Here is a 19173-nt window from a genome sequence, read left to right as displayed (position 1 = left end):
TGAAAAAACCAAGTGCAGAAAGAATTGGAAATCATCTATACTTTTATCAGGAGTATAAGGAGATACTCTTAAAAAAGCATTGAATAAATTTGTTTATATATTTTCTGTACCTCATAAAGAGGGTATTATAGAAGCAATAGTATCAAATAAAACTTTTATGCAAGAATTTCATTATAATTAATAAGTCTTAGAAAATAGAATCAAAATAGGATTTTTACTGAGATTAATATTTTTTTCAATTGGAAAAAACTCAGAAAATTGCCTAAAAATCTGCCTCAGTCAGATTGAAGTAAGACATTAAGGAATTGAACCTGTATTAAAAACTAGATTGTTACTAGGTAGATACAGAGAGTTCATGTTAGACTGTTTCAGAGTAGTGACTATTGCGGAAATTATCCTTTTCTTTCAGTAAAATTTTACCTGACCTTCAGCTTTCTGTTTGTAAGCATCTCATTTTTCTTTTTTATATCTCTAATCTTGGACAATTTGTTTTAGCTGTCTGCCTTTTTTGGATCTCTCCTAGAAATCTACCGACTTAAAGTTTACAATGTTTTTCTCTCTGGTCTCTATTTAAATGCTGTTGATATTTGAAGACCAGGGTTTAACCGCATGAAGTCTTTTTCCAAAGTAAACTGGCCTTACTAATCTTCCTTTGCTTTCTGAGTTGAGTATCATGTTAGTTTAGTTTTTTAATTATTTTTTGTTTTCTAATGCACTTAGCAGTGTTAGTTTCACTTACTCCCCAAGACTATAAATGTGTATGTAGTAGAATCAAGTAACTTTGTAACATACTGCGTTAAACAGGTTTTCTTAATGCAAGACTTCTGAGAACCTTTAATATGAAGGTTCTATGTGAATCTCCAAGAGGGTATGATATAGTATACAGCATTTCACAAATTTATCTAACCAGAGGACAATATGAGACTGCAGAATATGTTTTGGTAAGTGCTTTGGGATGATTCAAAGCATTTGTTATGATCTTGAATCTACCTGAAATAGGGAATATGGTGGAGCCTACTGATGGGGGCCAGAGCCCAGAGATGCCCTAGCCTCTCCTCCACATGCCATGGAGGGATGGAAGGTCAGATCCTGGATGTGTCCTGAGATCTTGTTAGGCTATCTTACATGCAACATGAAGTAAGAATAAATTAAAATATATTTTTAAAATTTTATATTTGAGTTTACGGCTGACGAACCCTTCATGGAAACTCTCCAGTAGTAATAATAATTTGTTTTAAATAAATTATAGTCGTCTGTGTCAAGCATTATGACAGGAGGTTCATGTATGTCTCATTTCACCTCAGAACAACTCTTCAAGACGGACATTGCTTTTTGAAAATTTTATCAATAAAGAAACTGAATCCCAGAAATTTTGTCTTGTCCAAGTATATAAAGCTATTAAACCATGCAATGAAACGGATGGAAATAGTCATTTAAAAATAATGCCCTTAAAAATTTAGGCAGATATTTATTTTGTTAGTCAATTCTGATTCTGAACAGCTTTCAGCTTTCAAGGAGATGATTATAATTGCGTTAAAGTACAAAATGAAATTTAAAACTTCTAGGTTGAAAATAATGAAGTAAACCTAGTTGACCAATCTAGAGCCTCATCTAGTACCTTACAAATAAATATTTGTCAATTAAATGAAAGTATTTACTTTCTTCTGTGAACTTCAGATTTAGCTTGGAATTATTTGGAAATTATGAAAGTGTGGCTGTTCATGTGTTGTCTTTTACATATTTTAGATATTTTTGTTTAATGATGCGACAAAAGGAATGTTCATTTTTTTTCTCACCTAAAAATGATAACTTTTTGAAGGGCAGTAAGTTTTAAGGGGCATTTTCAGAACTCATTTTACTGGATCTCTTAGCATCTTCTGAAACTGCCTGGCTTCTTGCCAGACTCTTATTTTGGTGTCTATATACACAGTTTTCTTTCTACCTGCATCGCCTTTTATCCTCTGCATGCTGCATAAATGTCCTTTTAGGGGGCTACTTAATGTTGCAGTCCTCACAGTTCAGCCTTTGGGGCTGTCTCGAGGTGAACTCATCCATACTCACAGCTTGTCACCACTAACTACATGTGATTCATTTACATTCCTGGGCTAGGTCTCTCAATTGACTTCTAGAGTTGAATGCCCAACTGTTTGTAGAACTTTCCTTTTGGATGTGTCAAAGACATCTCAAACTTAACATGTACAAGATTGAATTTATGGTCTTCCTTCACAGATCTGCCTCTCTTTCAGTTTTCTTTGAAACCTGAGTCACGCATGACACTTCTCTTCTTTACCTAACCCCATATTTCCAATTGATGATCTAGTTCTGAGGATTGGCTTCTGATAGCTCTCAAAGCCATCTATGTGTTTCCATCTTTGTCATCACAACCCATAAAGTTGGCATCTTCTCCTCTTGATTGTTGCGAGAACATCTCCCCTCTCTTCTACATAGGACTGTTACGGCAAGATTTATAAAATACAAAAAAAAAATAATAAAATGGTAATAAAATAGAAGACAAGATGGCATACAGCCCTCAAACTTGGATACCAGCTCTGGTTGATTGGTACAAGCTGTCTGGAGAGTGTTGAGAAGGATTCTGAATTCACATCTGAGCACAGTAGGAGTGATGTGATTGATAGGAAGCAGTGTTGTGGTTTGTTATTGTCATTCACAAAATAAGGTAGTATTATTGCCATTTGATTTAAATATCTGAGCTATTTAGTATGAAGTCTTTTAAAATGGGCCCTGGAAAATTGATCCACATTAGATCTACTGACATGTAGCTAGGTGTTAGCAATTATCAAGGAACTATAGAAACATGATAAAGTTACTGACATCTCCTGATTTTCCTTCTTGTTAATATTTTTATCTCATTTACATATACGTTATGGTTCTGAAGCTCATGTATAGCAGATTGCTTACATACAACAAAAGCTAGAGAATCTAAAATCTCAGCATGGACATGAAATTGCATAAGGGATTATGGTAGTGTGGAGTAATTTACCCTGATCCCCTTATTTGGGATGGCAGCCATCTCCTGAAAAAGGGAAAGGGTCACATGTCTTCCATTTGGGCTTCTATAAACTAACGTCTAAACAACAGAAATTTGTTTCTTGCAGTTCTAGAGGCTAGGAATTCCAAGATCGAGGCACCAGCAGGTTTGATGTCTGGTGAGGGCCTCCTTGGTTTGTAGAATCGTGCCTTCTCATTATGTCCTCACGTGGTAGAAGGGGCCCACTAGTTTTCTGGGGTCTCTTTTATAAGGGCAGTAATCTGAATCACAAGGGCTCTGCCCACATGATCAATCTAATCACCTCTCTAAGGCCTCACCTCATCACCTTAGTGGTTAAGATTTCAACATAGGAGTTTTGGTTAGAGAAGAAATCATGTAAGAGAAAGGTAAACACTGACAACCCTCAGAAGGGTGAGAAACATGCTATTTTAAAATATTCTTAACAAAAATATACTAAGAACAAAAAATTTCATTTTAACTGAAGGTCTTTATACATATACAGTGCAGTTAAAACTTGTTTTCATTACATACAAAGCTAAAATCATCTAGATAATGCCCAGATTATCTAAAATAATCTAGGTAATGTCCAGAATCTGAAATATTTGTTGGATAATATGGAAGCTTCTCCAGTCAAGAAGTTTGCCATCAGGTAACACCAGGTAATAAATTAATTGTTAAAACTATAAAACTGCACTGGTTTCAGATGGATCTGTTCTCCATTTCAGTGCTTCTTAAAACCCCTTCAGAATTTCTGAGATCTTATTGCTTTTATTGCTTTGAATTCTTATTGCTCATTCTTTTATGAGTTTTATTAGAAACTCATAAATGTCTTTAGGGCTTGTCCAGAGAACATATTTTCAGAGACATCTTAGGTGCATGGAGTTGAATTGTATCTCAAGAAGTTCTTTAATCTAGTTTTTGCCTGAAGAGATCTTCAACTAAATTATTCCAGATGGTTACTCCATATACCTAGAAAAAAACTGAAGCAATAAACCTTTGTTGTCTGATAATATCTCCTTCAGCATTGTTTTACTCCTGCATAATGCCCAAAGGGGAAAAAATCTATATGAGATATTCTACCTGTAAAGTGTTAACTGAATTGGAATACTATTTTGTTGGTAATATTTTTAGTTTTTTTTTTGTAAATAAATATTTTTTCATGAATATAAATGGTTATATTTGCAGCATTCCAAGATTTTTGTTTTCCTTTTGTTAGCAGCCTGTGAAAATTCCTACAACCTTTATGTTGCAGAGAAACTTAGGCAGTTTTTTGCAGATAAGAATGTTTGTTTGGATTTTAGTATGGGTACAAACAATGGTTCTCTAAAGGCATCTTTTCTTTAAAGAATGATTATATTTAGTGAATCTTAGCAATAAAATCACTGTAATGAGGAATAAAGGATGGTAAATAAGAATAACAGTGTTATTAATCCTCTAAATTAGTTGTGTATGGAACATTCCTGTACCTGAAATATTTCCATAGGAAATAAGGCTAAAACACACATTTATTTATAATTAGATATAATACAGTACAAACCTTCTCTCATTATAATAGTTGCCCAAATCCCAATTCAACTTAATTTCATTGACTTTGATTTCTGGAGTAAAAACATTAAGCTTGAACTAGTGAAAAATGTATAATATGTGCATTCAATTAAGAAGTAATTAGATAGTCAATCACCCTTACAACACACCAGGGATTAGAGAAGAAGGAAGAAAAATGTGACTCACTGTAGTGTGTAAAACAGTTTTGCTAATTAGTGCTAATTGAGATGGAGAAAGTGTCAAAGTATCATCACACAGGTTTACTTTTGAATAACTTTAAAAGCTAAGTTTAGTGTTTTACAATATTACAAACTTCTATGACTGAGTTTTGATCAAAGCTTATTTATTCATTCTAAGTTACACATATTAGTGAGTGATGAGACAAAAAGAACAAATGCTTTTTTGTATTTCAGACATGATGCTGTATTTTGTCTCATTTAATCTTCACAACAGTCCTGTGAGGCCCCTATTTTTATTTTCATTTTAGAGATAAAGAAACTGAGGCTGAGAGGCATTGAGTGACTTGCTGAAGGTCGCAGCCAGTAAAGTGCAGAGCAAGAATTCAGACCAAAGTGAGCCCCACTCCCAACGCTGGGCTCTTCCCTACACCACATTTCATAACAGCAAAGTGCAGAACATTACGTGCTTTGTTTATCTTTGCTTTCTTGTCTCTTGTAGATAAATTCCTGGGAAGAAAGAACATAAGTTTTCATATCTTGGTAACATATTGCTGAAGTACCCTCTACAAGGGTTATGGTGATTTATGCTTGCACTGTTGATTGGGTATTTTATAGATGGTATTTTTGCCGTTTTTTTATCAATCGTTCAGTGTACTCTGCACCTCTTTCTCATCTTTTTACTTTTCAGTTTATTGAAATGTGTTCGTCTCCTTCTGCCTACTGAAATAGCCATGTCAAAGGTCACCTTTGACTTCTCTATTTGCTTTTTATTTCCTTGTCTCCACAATAGCACATGTTCATGGTAGAATATTCAAACAGTGTAGAATAAAATGGAGCAGCAGCAAACATCTCCCAAACTCTCCTCTTAGTAATAGAATCCTCAGCACTGGGGGTTGTGGTGCATATGGAGGCCCTGGAGCTCAGGGGGATGGCCAGGTTCCATTCTGACTCCACCAGTAATTAGTTGTGTGATCTTGAATAGTTTAACTAATATCTGTCTCTTGTTTTATCACTTAAAGAAGGCTATTATGGCATTTACCTCATAGGGTGGTTGTGACAGTAACAATGAGGTAGTGCAATTAAAGAGCTTAACATTTGTTTTTTGTTTACAATATAGGAATTCAAAAATGTTACCTTTATCCTTATGGTTGTCCACTGATGTCTCTTTATGTATGTGTCTCATATGGTTATGTAGATCTGTAGTGTTCCTTATGAGATTATACTGTGCATGCTGTTTTTCAGTCAGCTTGATGATATATCTTTTCATGTCATTGAATAGTCATTTTTAAAATGGTTTTACGGCTGGGCATGGTGGCTCATGCCTGTAATCCCAGCACTTTGGGAGGCTGAGGCTGGCAGATCATTGAGGTCAAGAGATTGAGACCATCCTGGCCAACACAGTTAAACCCCATCTCTACTAAAATACAGAAACTATCTGGGTGTGGTGGTGTGCGCCTATAGTCCCACTACTTGGGAGGCTGAGTCAGGAGAATTGCTTGAAGCTGGGAGGTGGAGGTTGCAGTGAGCCGAGATCACACCACTGCACTCCAGCCTGGTGCCTGGCAAAAGAGTGAGACTCTGTCTCAAAAAAAAAAAAAAAAAAAAAAAAAAAAAAAGGTTTTACATACATTGCTTTTAAGTATATACCAAACTTTGATGAGCTGTAATCAATAATACTGTGGTTAACTTACCTATTTCCTTAAAAAATTCTTAGAAATGACATAACTGGGTCAAAGAGTTTTATTGTAATACATATCCAGATTGTTTTCCCCAAGAGTTGTATGTTTATGTTCCCAGTAGCTATGTGTCAGACTCTACCTTTCACCTTCACCAGTGTTGAATATTTTAAATTTTTTATCCTTGCCGATCTCATTAAAAATGGCTCCTTCCATTCTTTCACATTCTTTAAATACTTGGTTTTATTCCTGATTTCCCTATTCTGTTCCATTAATCTGTCTGTTCATGTGCAACAACCACAGTGTAGGTGGCATTAGTGTATATTTCAGTGTTTGGTCAGAAGACATTTATGAATGTCTTCTGCAGGATTTTTCTAGCTGTTTTTACATGTTAATTTTTCCAGATAAACCATAAAATCTTTTTATCAGAAGAATGGAAATAAAGAGCAAAATAGAGGTTGAGAAAAAGACAATGAAAGACAAAAATAAAGAAAAGAGGAAAAGGAATCGTATTAGGATTTTTAATCTGCATTATATTTATAGAGTGATTAAGGAGAATTAATACCTTGCAATATTGAATCTCTGTATTAAGGAAAAATGCGTATGTCTATGCTTATTAAAGTTTTTTATGTCTGTCATACATATAATTCTCTCTTCTCACGGTATTTACTCCAAGTTGCATATTTGGGCTTTGGAGTCAGCTGGAGTATGGCTTGATGAGAACACAGCACCTCTGTTTTCTGCTCCACAACTTGGGCAAACTATTGATTCTCTTTTAGCCCTAGTTTCCTCATCCAAGAAGTGGATATGCTGAGTTATAACCCCCAAGGGATGCTGTAAGGATTTCCTGAGCTATGGCAAAATGTGCATCACAGTGCTTTGTAGAGGATTAGTATTAAATGTGAGCAATTGCTATTATTATCATTATAGATTTTGACTAGTTATAGATTTTTCTATTTTTTAGAAAATGGAAAAACTATTTTTAGTCAGTTTTTTAAATTGATAAAATAATGACTTGCTTATTAACCTTTAGATAGTTTTCAGTAAGATTTCCACTGATTATTTCGAGTTTTCTCTATAGACATTGATAACATCCATCAATAATGACAGTTTTATCTTCTTTCTGATTTTAATTCTTATTTCATTACATTATCTAGTACTCCAGAATAGTGTTAAATAATTAACAGCGATATCTGGCACCCTTTTACAAATGTCTGGTATGCTTGGATTTCTATTTCCAAATCCAGTGGCGTGTTTCTCTTTTCTCTTTTGGATCTCAAAAGCATTTGACACTCCTGACCTCTTCCTCTTTCTCCTTTCTCTATTTTCTTCTCATGACCTAATGCTATCATGAGTGAGAATATTGAAAAAGAAGGTGTCTATATGCCCTGGCTTGTAATGGAAGAGCATTTATTTTTAACCTTCTGTTTGGTGTATGGCAATATTCTAGGGGCTAAGTGAAAATATAACCAGAGGTCAGCTCTCCCCTGAAACAGCTCACAGCCTGGTGTCAGGGGTAAATCAGGCACACAGCTAACTCCAGGTCAGAGCAGTATGTGCACACTGCCGGAGGAAGTGTTCCACTTGTTTACAGGAGAAAGAGTCCCTTTTGAAGAAGAGAGTTTTTATTTCTAGCATATTGCTGTTTCTTAAAAGACCCTATTTCGGAGATTTTACACTGAATTATTGTACTTAACGAGGGCTAAAGATTGATAACTCACTTTGGTGAGTTACCAATGAGCTGAGCCAAAATCACTGGAACTTACATCAGCACTGTGACCTGCAGGGGCCTCTGAGGAGTAAGATGTGTGTGTACACGTGCTTTTTTATTTTTGGTAGCTTTTCAGGAAATTCTCCAGTAGTGATTTGGTTTGCACTCATTCCCTTGGGCTTCTTCATAAAAGATAATTCAAGGTTCAGAAAAAGTCATGTGAAAGATAGCATCTGCTGTAATTATATTGAAATTAATTATATTGAAATAGTTGACTATTTAGAAAACTCCTTAGGACATGGCCATACTTTGAGGTCATCGTTATGAACAATGATCACTGTATAATAGAAAATTTCTCTTTATAAGTAAGCTACCTTATTATTTACATGTAAATAAATGAGTATTTAGAGAAAATTCCAGTGGAAGAAGGACAGCCTTACCTTGATATATTTAAAGTGTTGCTTCTTTAGATTGTTTTACCAAATAAATTTATATTCTGATTACTAAGTAATATAGTTATTGTAGGAACCTTATAAAATACACAAAGACATAAAAATGAACTTCTGTTTCAAAGAATGACCATCAATTGAAGATAGGCAATTAATTTTTTTTCTACCACAGACTGCATTAAAATAACAGGAAAGAGATTCTTTTTAAGTGCATTGACTCACAAGGATACAGAAAGCAAGAGAGGAGACAACAGCCACAATATTTTGGAAGCTGGAAGCAGATGGTCTTGTAACAGATTTAGCAGATGTGAGGAACAAACCCATTTACATGAAAGATTTCTCAAATTCCCAGGAATAGCTGGCAACAGACATTATCTGGAAGGTGGAGTAAAAGGAAGCTGAAGTCATCTGTGTTGGTTGAAAGCTATTTGAGAAGTAATTATCTCTAAGTCCTCTCCAAAGCCTTGGTGGATTGGAGATACTTGTCTTCTGGAGATAATGAAGAGAGAGACTCTGTACTAGGGGTAATAGGCACAACTGAGTGAGTAAGTAACATCCTCAGACCTCATGTCATCTTCCCATATACTGGCAGAAAGGCCCCTATTCTCCAGATAAGCTGGAAGTGTCTTCTGGGAAGGGTCTCACAAGCACAGGTGACTTCACTGCAGAAGTGGACCAGTGGGCTCATCCAGTGGTGAGCGTATAATAAAGAGGCCTCCACTGTGCCTTCAGCCTCCACTCTGGTTTTGTTGTGGTGGTTGTTTCCCAGTCCTAGATATGAACAATTAAAGATATTTGAAGAAGAACTGTAAATCAAAGAACCCCACAACAGACAATAAGGTGAGTTAAAAGTTATAAATACTTTGTAAAAGAGAAAAACTGTAAAAAAGTTGTCATTCATGTATTTGGAGAGGTAAGGAAAGAAATTGCATCCACAAAAAAAAAACAGGGTGCTATTAAGAAAAGGAATATTTAGAAAATGAAGAGCTTTTGTAAACTGAAAACATGATAGCAGAAATGAGAACTTCTACAGAAGAATCAGAAGGCAGAACTGAAGAAACTTCTCAGAAATTAGAGAAAAAGGGAAACTGATGAAAAATACAATAATGTCAGCAGATTAGAGAACCAGTCTAAGATGTCCATCATCCACATGAAAAGCTAGAGAGAGAACAGAGAAAGTGGAGGAGAGGAATCAGGCAACAAAATTCCCCAAAGCATTTCCCTAGAACTCATGAGCGTAAGTTACAAATTAAAAGAACCCACTGAATTCCCAGCACAGTAGATTAAAACACACACCAAGACACCATCATTATGAAACTTCAGAACATGGAGGGAGAAATTCCAGAATGGCAAAATCCAAAGCAACAAACAGGTCAAAATCAAGGAATCTGGAATTCTAATATCAGACTTCACAAAAGCAACACTGGAAGCTAAAGCAGTGAGCACGATCTTCAAAATTCTGAGGGAAAATTATAACCCACGAAAATCCTCACCTCATCAAACGTTGTATGCAATGTGTGGTTATAGTAGTCATTTTTAGATATCAAAACCATCAAAAATTTATTTCCCAGAAGCTACTTGATATGCCACACCAAAATGGAATAAGCCAAGGAAAAAGATGTGGGATCCAGGAAACAGGAGAGCCAGCAAAATAGAAAAACCAGGGGAATGAATGAATGCCCAGAATGGCAGTGGAATGAGTTCATAGGCAAACCAGGCAGTCAGTCCAGATGTGAGCAGGTGAGAAGGTTCTAGATGAGCTTTCTTCAGGAATGGTGAAGTTGATAGAATCATATCTTCCCTTCTTGCCTTCTTGAGAGGAGGTTAGGGAATAGGTAGGTATTTGTGCATTGAATTGGTTATGAGCACACAGAACGCTTAGGTGGAAAAACCCAAGGTATTTATCATTCCGAAGAAAACAAAATGTTGTGCAGGAAAGAAAAATTAACATATGTAGTTCTCCTCTGAATACTTCTACATCATTATGGTAATAGAAGCTGCATATTGATCCAACCAAATTTACTGTATACACATATTTGGAGGATGGGGTGATGGGAAGATGGGAAGCGTTCATATGGGGTGGTGTGTGTGTGTGTGTGTGTGCATGCATGTGTGTGTGCATGATGTTGACAGGAGGAAAGAGGGTCAAATCTTCATTCTCTGCAGGAAAAAATTGATACATAATACTGAAGGAGAAAATTGAAAGGTAGCAATACAATCATGCCATTTAAGTCTTTAAGTGTTAAAATAATCAGCTAAAAAAGTGAAGGAGAAGAAAATTGGTGGCAAGTGACAGTTTCATAACATTTAAAAACTTTAAATCTTTATATGCATGTACAATTTTGATACAAATAGAATTAGCAATTGCTACTGTCATTTTGCACTTTCTTATGCATGCACACACACATTCTGAGTGCTTTGGGTCTGGTGTATGGCTGGAGCTTAGGAATACAGAAAAAAATGAGACCAAGCATGACTTTATCCTATGAAAACTTTCTCTAAAACACTGAAAAGTAAACTTCTGACACATTCTATGAAAATAATGGGCCATACATCACACTTATGTTGGGGCACAGTATTGTAGTTTAATTTTCAGCTGGTGAGATATTTTTAAAATCACCCAAAATTATTACTCCTAGTACTATGCTCAGCACATGATATCTGACATCATTACAGTCCTACACATTCCCTAAGAAGTAGATATTATTATCTGAGTCTCAGAAGGGGCGAGTAAGCTGCCTAAAATCTTAGAGCAATTGGGTAGAAGAGGTGGGATTTGGACTAGGGTATCCCTCATTCCAAATCCAAACCCCAGGTTGTGATTGATTGAAACCTTTTTTTTTCAGTTAGTCTTGTATTTGCAGTAAACATGATCAGGTGTACATTTCTGAGGCTGGGAAAGCTAATTTAAAGATCATCTTCAGAGAGCCTTGGCACAGGGAGGTGTCATTTCTTTGAAAAATATTATAAGAAAGAAAAGCTCAATAGCACAGGGTGTTGAGTTTCCTCTGTGAGGGGTATTTTAGCTGAGGGAGTGTGCAAATTCACCAAGAGATTCTTCTACACATAGGTAAATTAGAATTCATTGAGCATTTACCAAGAACCCCCTGAATCATGCCCTGAGAGTTTCAAAAATGAATAGGACACCAACATATATGTGCATCTGTTGCACTGTAGATGTATGCTAAATACTGAAAGTGTTCTGCTTTGACTTGAGAGCTGACCTCATATGATTAGAATGACTGTGTATTTGCCTACCCATCTTTTATTTGATGTTTTGGACCATCGGAGCTTGATATTTAGAAGGTTGGCTGTGTTCTTATAATGAAATTTCAAACTTAGGATACATGCCTCTAGACCAGCCTCTCCCTATTGAGTTCTGCGGTGCACTGGTCCTCCAACATGCATGTTAAATCAAGAGGTGACTGTTCACACATATCTGGAGAATTCTGGATGTAATATTCTCCTTTTGGAGATTTGTAGTGCACATCAGCATATGAGAGCCTCTGAGATGGTTTTGAATTAAAGAACCGTAGTTTAACAGAGTTGATACAATAGTTTTTAACATGGATTCATTTTTTCAACCAGCTTGTAGTGTTTTATGGAACACAGTTTGGGAAACACTGGACCCCAGGTTGTGTCCTTTTGTAGAAAATCCATGCATTGTCACCTGTAGGCCCCATTAAATCTGAATTGCTGTGATTTTCTAGTTGATTATCAGTTTCATGTCACTTTCTTGAAAAGTGCTGAAAGAGTAAATTTTTAACTATGTGAGGTAATATACATGTTAATTAGCTTGATTTAGCCATTGCACAAGGTGTATATATTTTAAAACATTTTGTTGACATGATAAATATCTACAATTTTATCTGTCAATTTAAAAAAATGAAAAAATTTAGAAATACTTTATTGTGACTATCGTATTGGAAATGTAGTTTGGTCCTGGTAGAGTGGGAGAAAAAAAAAATATATATATATATATGCATAGTTTGCAAATGTATAACCCAGCATTATAAATATTTTCTAATAAATTGTTCCAGACATTCTATATATGTATCTATGTTTCTATATATGCATATGTAGACATGTATATGTATGTATATGTGTGTGCAGGTAATACTATAGATACGTATATACTATATATGAATAATTCTGAAATATTCCATTGAAATATAATTTATTAAGGAAAGGAGGCCATTTATTTTGTTGTTTTATTTTTTTCTTTTTTCCAAAGGACATTGCCCAGAAGGAGGCCATTTAGTTTGTTGCCAGTTTCATTTTGCAGTGAATATCCTTATACTAGGCTCTTTGTATGATAGGATAATTATATGTCTATTGTAAGTTCTTAGGAGTATAATTCCAGGTCAAAAAAATATATGCATTCTAAATTTTAATAGATATTTATTACCTACCTTAGGCAACTAATGAGATGGCCAGTTTCCCACTGCCATTGCTGGAAATGCTAGTTCAACATCAAAAAGTTCAATATCGCCGGGCGCGGTGGCTCAAGCCTGTAATCCCAGCACTTTGGGAGGCTGAGGCGGGTGGATCACTAGGTCAAGAGATCGAGACCATCCTGGTCAACACGGTGAAACCCCGTCTCTACTAAAAATACAAAAAAAAACATTAGCTGGGCATGGTGGTGCGTGCCTGTAATCCCAGCTACCCAGGAGGCTGAGACAGGAGAATTGCCTGAACCCAGGAGGTGTAGGTTGTGGTGAGCCGAGATTGTGCCATTGCACTCCAGCCTGGTAACAAGAGCAAAATTCCATCTCAAAAAAAAAAAAAAAAAAAAAACTTCAATATCATTGAACTAAAATCTTAACTGATGTTGTTTACCTGTATGAGAAGCACATTATTTGTTATCTCAAAAAAGTACTCTTGTCACATATATGTTCTGCATTATATATCTATTTAATAGAATTGTAAGTCATTTGGGAATTAGGAGTAAGGGATCTGTGTTCTCTTAAGTTACCATCCATCTGTTATTATACTTGAAATGATGACAGGAGCTTAAAGCTTTGTTTTTATTTATTATTTGACATGATGTACACATTTTTTTGTTCGTAAAATAGTTCAAGCTTATTTTAGCTGAAAGTATTTATGTGAAAGTTTGCATTAATAGTTTCTGCCATAGAAATAAAATTATGGTAGACTTTGTGGAAAAATTGCAGAAATAACAAACTTGAGTATGATGATATTTTTGAAATTTTCATGTTTTCTTATGAAATTTTTAGTTTTTACTATCTTTTGTACTGTAAGAAGACTTTTTAGTCTGCTGTGGAAGAATATCAGTAACATAACTGATTCATTCTTTTTGCCTAAAGGAGGAAGATAATGATCCTATGGTGCCTGTGGATGAGAAGAGAAAACTTTTGAGCTGCAGCTTCAGTTTATCCTCAAAGCCTGCATTGTTTGTCTTCATCTAATCCAGCCTTGATGGACATCTGTGATGGTTGCCTATACACTTGCTGAAACGAAATATTAGAAATGGCTGTATATTCCAAAGAAACCCTATATTATATATCCACATTACTGCTGCTAGGATTCATATTTGCACATGCTGTTTATTGCTTATGTGTAGAAGGAATGAAACTAGTTTCCAGAGTTGTTATTAATATGAATATATATCATGTGTTAATACTGAGAAAGAAAAACACATTCCCAGTGTTAATAGTTCTTCATTTCCTGTTTCCAACAGAAAATTCACTCACTTTAGAGACTAGTGTAATTCTTGATAATAAAATAAGAGTTTTGATTAAGAACAGCATTGAGCTTCAAAATGCAAAGTGAATGATGAGTAAAATTACGTCTCATTTTATTTTTTTCAGCACCCATACCACAATTATTGTTAGGATGGATTGCCATGGAAAACATTTTTGGCATTAATGCAGCAACATAATACTTTATGTATTACTACATAGTTAAAGGATTTAACTGAATGTATGGTTCACGTTATATTTATTTGACATTTTCAAAGCTGTGGTTTATAGGAATTTGAGAAAGGTATAAGAAATAGGATAAAAAGATCAGCATCATGTACCAGGAATAGCTTTGTGTTCCATAAATAGAAATTAAATGGTATCCTATATTACTTTAGTGTTGTACACTTTGTAAGACTTAAAGATATCTTATTCTGTTGATTCCACTTCTTTGATATGTTAAGACATTTCTTTCAAAAATAACCAACAATATCCTTATTTTAGGTGCCACTAGCAAATGTAAGCAGCTACTTAGTTGCAGTTAGATGTGACAGAATGAGATAATTTATGTAAAGCAGTAGGGTGCCTGGCACAAAGCAAATAATAAATGTTATTGTTGTTATAATTGTAAAATGAATGACTTCAATGACATAGTCCTAGTTTGGAGGGATTTTGTGATGCAGAATAAGTTATAGAAATAGAAGACAGGTGGAATAAGTATATGTTCAGAGTTTTTAGATGTGCTGAGTAGAGGTGATAATAATGGAAGCATTAAATACAAATGAAAATCACACCAGATATCCCTAAAATGGTAGCAAAGGAGGTTCGTTGTCTAGTCTTGGGCAGTGAGAGAAAGGGCTAGGGCTAGGCAGTGTGAGGAAAAGTGGGGGCTTGCTAAAGGTTGAGATCTATTGGTAGCCCTGGATCACATGGGAGCAGCACCAGGGAATGCCTCTCAAAGTGGAAAGACGTCCTGGATACTTCCCTTGTGTATAATCGTTTCTAGTGTCCAACAGTGAGGAAATGGCAAAGCGTGGTTACAAAACTGTGACAAAAATATTTACATCTAGCAGCGTTACCATTCATATGCCAAACATTGGCTGCACAGGAGTAGCCTTATTTTTAATTAACATCGAAAGACTAGATCTGAAGCCTTCCATGAATGAGAGGCTATTCATATGGCATTCCTGGAACAAAACACTGCACAGGTCCCCAGCCTTTCCACTCCTGACTGGGCTGGTGCTGAACAGTCAGGGATTGTTCTTGGACTAACCTTCTGATGCTTCTTGCAGGCTCCTTTCATCTGTCCCTGAAATACACACATAAACAAATATAATAACAAATAGTAATTAAATGACTTTCAGGATAACATCTAGTTGTTCAAATTTCACCCTTCACAGGTTTGTGTGTGTGGGTGAGAGAGTTTGTGTGTGTATGTTTATGTCTGTATATTGAAGCAATTTGAATTTATTTACTATCTATTTTCTGAGTAAAAAACTGAAATGACCTACTTGGTTCAGATCATGGTGTTCATTGGTGAGACTCTGTGGAGGCTTAATATTCTATATATGGAAAATCCTTTCATTCCACAGCTAGTTGCCTCAGATTCAGAATATGAATACTGTTTATAGTATGCTTTTGTAGGAATGAATTTGAAAGGTAGTTTGTCAGCAAACAAAAGTACAACAACTAATCTCAAATCTGTTTTGATGGTGTGATAAGAAAGAAAAGTAAAACCTATGTGATGGACCCTGTAATTGGGGAAGGAATCTCCCAAAAGGAAAAGCAGGGAATAATTAACAAATTTCATACATCTTGAAATTTAATTTAGAGTGAAATGCTTTTTCATGTAGCTTATACACACGTAAGTGCCTCTGATTCATTGTAATGAATGTACCTATGGTGTGTAAAGTAATATTGTTGTCAGAAGGTTTGCCAATTAAGATAATTCAAGTCTACTCTTTTTTTTTTGGTTGGTCAGTTTAGCTAAAGGGTTGTCAATTTTATTGACCTTTTCAAGGAACCAAAGTGGAATTTTGGATTTTCTCTATTGTGTTTCTAATCTCTATGTCATTAATCTCTTCTCTAATCTTATTATTTTCTAACTTCTGCTTGCTTTGTATTTAGTTTATGTCCTTTCCAGTATCACAAGGTGGAAGGTTAGGTTATTGATTTGAATTTGGTTTTGAATAAAGGCATTAACTGTTATAAAATTTCCTCTGAGCATTGCTTTAGCTGCATCTAATAAGTTTTGGTACGCCATGTTTTTGTTTTCATTCATTTCAAAGTATTAGAAAATACTTTGCCTTATAATTACTTTTTGATGCAATGGTTATTTAGGAGTGCATTGTTTAATTTCCACATATTTATGAATTCCCAAGTTTGTTACTGATTTGTAATTTTTTCTGTTGTGGTCAGAAAACACACTTTATATGATCTCAGTCTTAAATTTATTGAGGCTTGCTTTCTGGCTTGGCATATGGTTTATCCTGCAGAATATTTCATGCATACTTAAGAATATTTGTTGTATTATTGTTGGATTATGTGTGTTGTAGATGGCTGTTAGGTCTATAGTGCTGGCAAATAGTGTTGTTCAAGTCTTCTGTTTCCTTGTTGATCTGCCCATTTCTGTCTATTATGAAAGTAGTGTATTGAATTCTCTGAATATTGTTGAATGATGTCTTCAATTCTGTCAGTTTTTTTTTTCTGCATTAACTTTGGGACTTTTGTCCTCCTATATCTCTAGTAACATTTTTTATTTTAATCTATTATACTTTGTCAGAGATTAGTTTAGCTACTCCAGCTTTCTTATAGTCGTGGTTTGTATGATGTATCTTTTTCCATCTTTTCACTTTCAATTTATTTATATTATTGAATCTAAAATGCGTCTTCTGTAGACAGCTTATAGTTGGATCTTTTTGTTTTTTTTGAAATCCATCCTGACAGTCTCTCTGCCTGTTAATTGGGTGATTTGACCTATTTGCATTTAATGCTGTTGTTGACGTAGTTGGATTTATGTCTGCCATATTACTTTTTGTTTCCTACGTGTCTTGTGTCTTTTTGTTGTCATTCCTCTGTTCCTCCTCTATTGCTTTCTTTTGAATTAAGTGAATATTTTCTAGTACATTTCAATTGCTTTAATGATTTTTTTCACTTTTTTGAGTTTATTTTCTTAGTGGTTGCTAAAGTGCATATCATATACTTGTTAATTTATCAGAATATTTCAGATTTATAGTAACTTTATTATAGTGAGCTATTTAGTTACTAGTAAATAGCTCTGAACTCTCTTCTCCCTTTTTGTGCTATTATTGTTAAACATTTTACATCTATACATGCTATAAGCCCAACAATACATTGTTACAGTTTTTACTTTATAGAATTGTATGTATATTAAAGAAGCAAGTGAAGAAAGGAGAACAAATTATATTTATAGAGTTTCTTCTAGTAAGCTTTTAGTTTACCATTTCTGGTTCTGTTCATTTTGTCCTGTAAATTTGAGTTATCATCTGGTATCATTTCTTACTCCAGTACTTTTTTGTTCTTATTCATCTCCATTGTGTTGTCATTTTAAATATGTCACATTTGTATATGTTTTGGGTCTATAGTGCAATTACATGATATTTTATACAATTGCTCTTTAAGTAAGTTGAGAGAAGGAAGAAATGTGTATTTATACTGTCTTTTATAATTACACAATTACATTTACCAGTGGCCTTCGTTTTTTTTTTTTTGGATTGGATTCAAATTAGTACCTGTGGTCACTTGGCTCCAGTCAGAGGACACTTTTAAGTATATTTTTATATAAGGCAAATCTGATACGAACAAATCTTTAGTTTTTGTTTATATGGACTATCTTTATTTCACCTATATTTGAGATAATTTTGCTAAATACAGAACTCCTGGTTAAAAGTTCCTGTTTTTGTTTTTCCAGCATTTGGGCTATGACATTCAGGCTTATTGAGGTTTCCTACTGTAAGACAAATCCTTTTTCTGTTTCTGCTTTCAAAAAAAGATTTTCCCCCCAGAATTTGTACTATGATGTATCTGGGTGTGAGTTTGTGTTTATTCTGCTTGGAATTTGTTGAGCTTCTTGAGTATGTAGATGAATTTTTTTTTTTTTTAGAAAAAACTAAATTTCAGATGTTTGAGCCATTATTTCCTTGAATATTCATTTCTACTTCTTTCTCTCCTTTTCTGGTATTCCCATTATGCATATATTAATGCACTTAATAGAGTCTCATCATCTTACACTACCCCTCTTGGGCTTTTGTTGTTTGGTTATTTGTTCAGCGACTTGGCTGTACTATTTTAATTGAGTCTGTTACTCTTGTAGTGTGAATCCTGTAATGTGGTTCCTCAAGAGAGCACTGCCTTGGGCATGTGCAGTCACTCTGGGATGACAGTACTCTGTCTCTTTCCTTGATTTCTCTGCCTCTTTGCTTCCGCTGATGTTACACCTACCCGTTCGGTTTCACTAGTTGTTAGCTAATTATTATTTTTGGCAATGCCTTGGGACATGAATCACTGCACAACTGATTCAGTAATACTTGGGCTTTTCTGCAGAATTAGTTTTGAGATTCATCTTTAAGGTTTATTCTGACCCTAGGGGGATTCTTCTTAGTTGTAGGTTTCCTTAGTTATCTCTGATAAACTACCTGGCCTACAGGTTAACTTGTTGCTCTTACGGCTAATAGCCTCTTCTTAATTACTTGCCTCAGAAATCCTCATTGTTTTCCAGAGCACCCATGGACTTAAACGTTCCATACTCTATTACTGATAAAGTCAGTTCTTTTGAATAGAGCTTTGGTGCTCTTTTTAACTGTCTGCCTCTTGTCCTTGGCAAAATCTTTGAGCCACCCCTTGAGAGATGTGGTTGGAATAGTGGCTTGATTCTCATGGAG

General features: G+C 35.0%; 1 protein-coding gene across 1 annotated transcript in view; it reads left to right on the top strand.

The window, feature by feature from the left end:
* Positions 1-16485, top strand: part of CA8 (carbonic anhydrase 8) — a 98899-nt gene extending 82414 nt beyond the window's left edge. The window contains exon 9 of the mRNA XM_003935519.4: positions 13898-16485. The gene's annotated coding sequence lies outside the window, so the exon portion shown is untranslated. The remainder of the gene's footprint in view (positions 1-13897) is intronic.
* Positions 16486-19173: the final 2688 nt, after the last annotated feature.

Source organism: Saimiri boliviensis, chromosome 15 (assembly GCF_048565385.1).
Source record: "Saimiri boliviensis isolate mSaiBol1 chromosome 15, mSaiBol1.pri, whole genome shotgun sequence".
NCBI lineage: Eukaryota > Metazoa > Chordata > Mammalia > Primates > Cebidae > Saimiri > Saimiri boliviensis.
The sequence above is the reverse complement of the archived record's forward strand: the minus strand, read 5'-3'. Positions and strand labels throughout refer to the sequence as shown.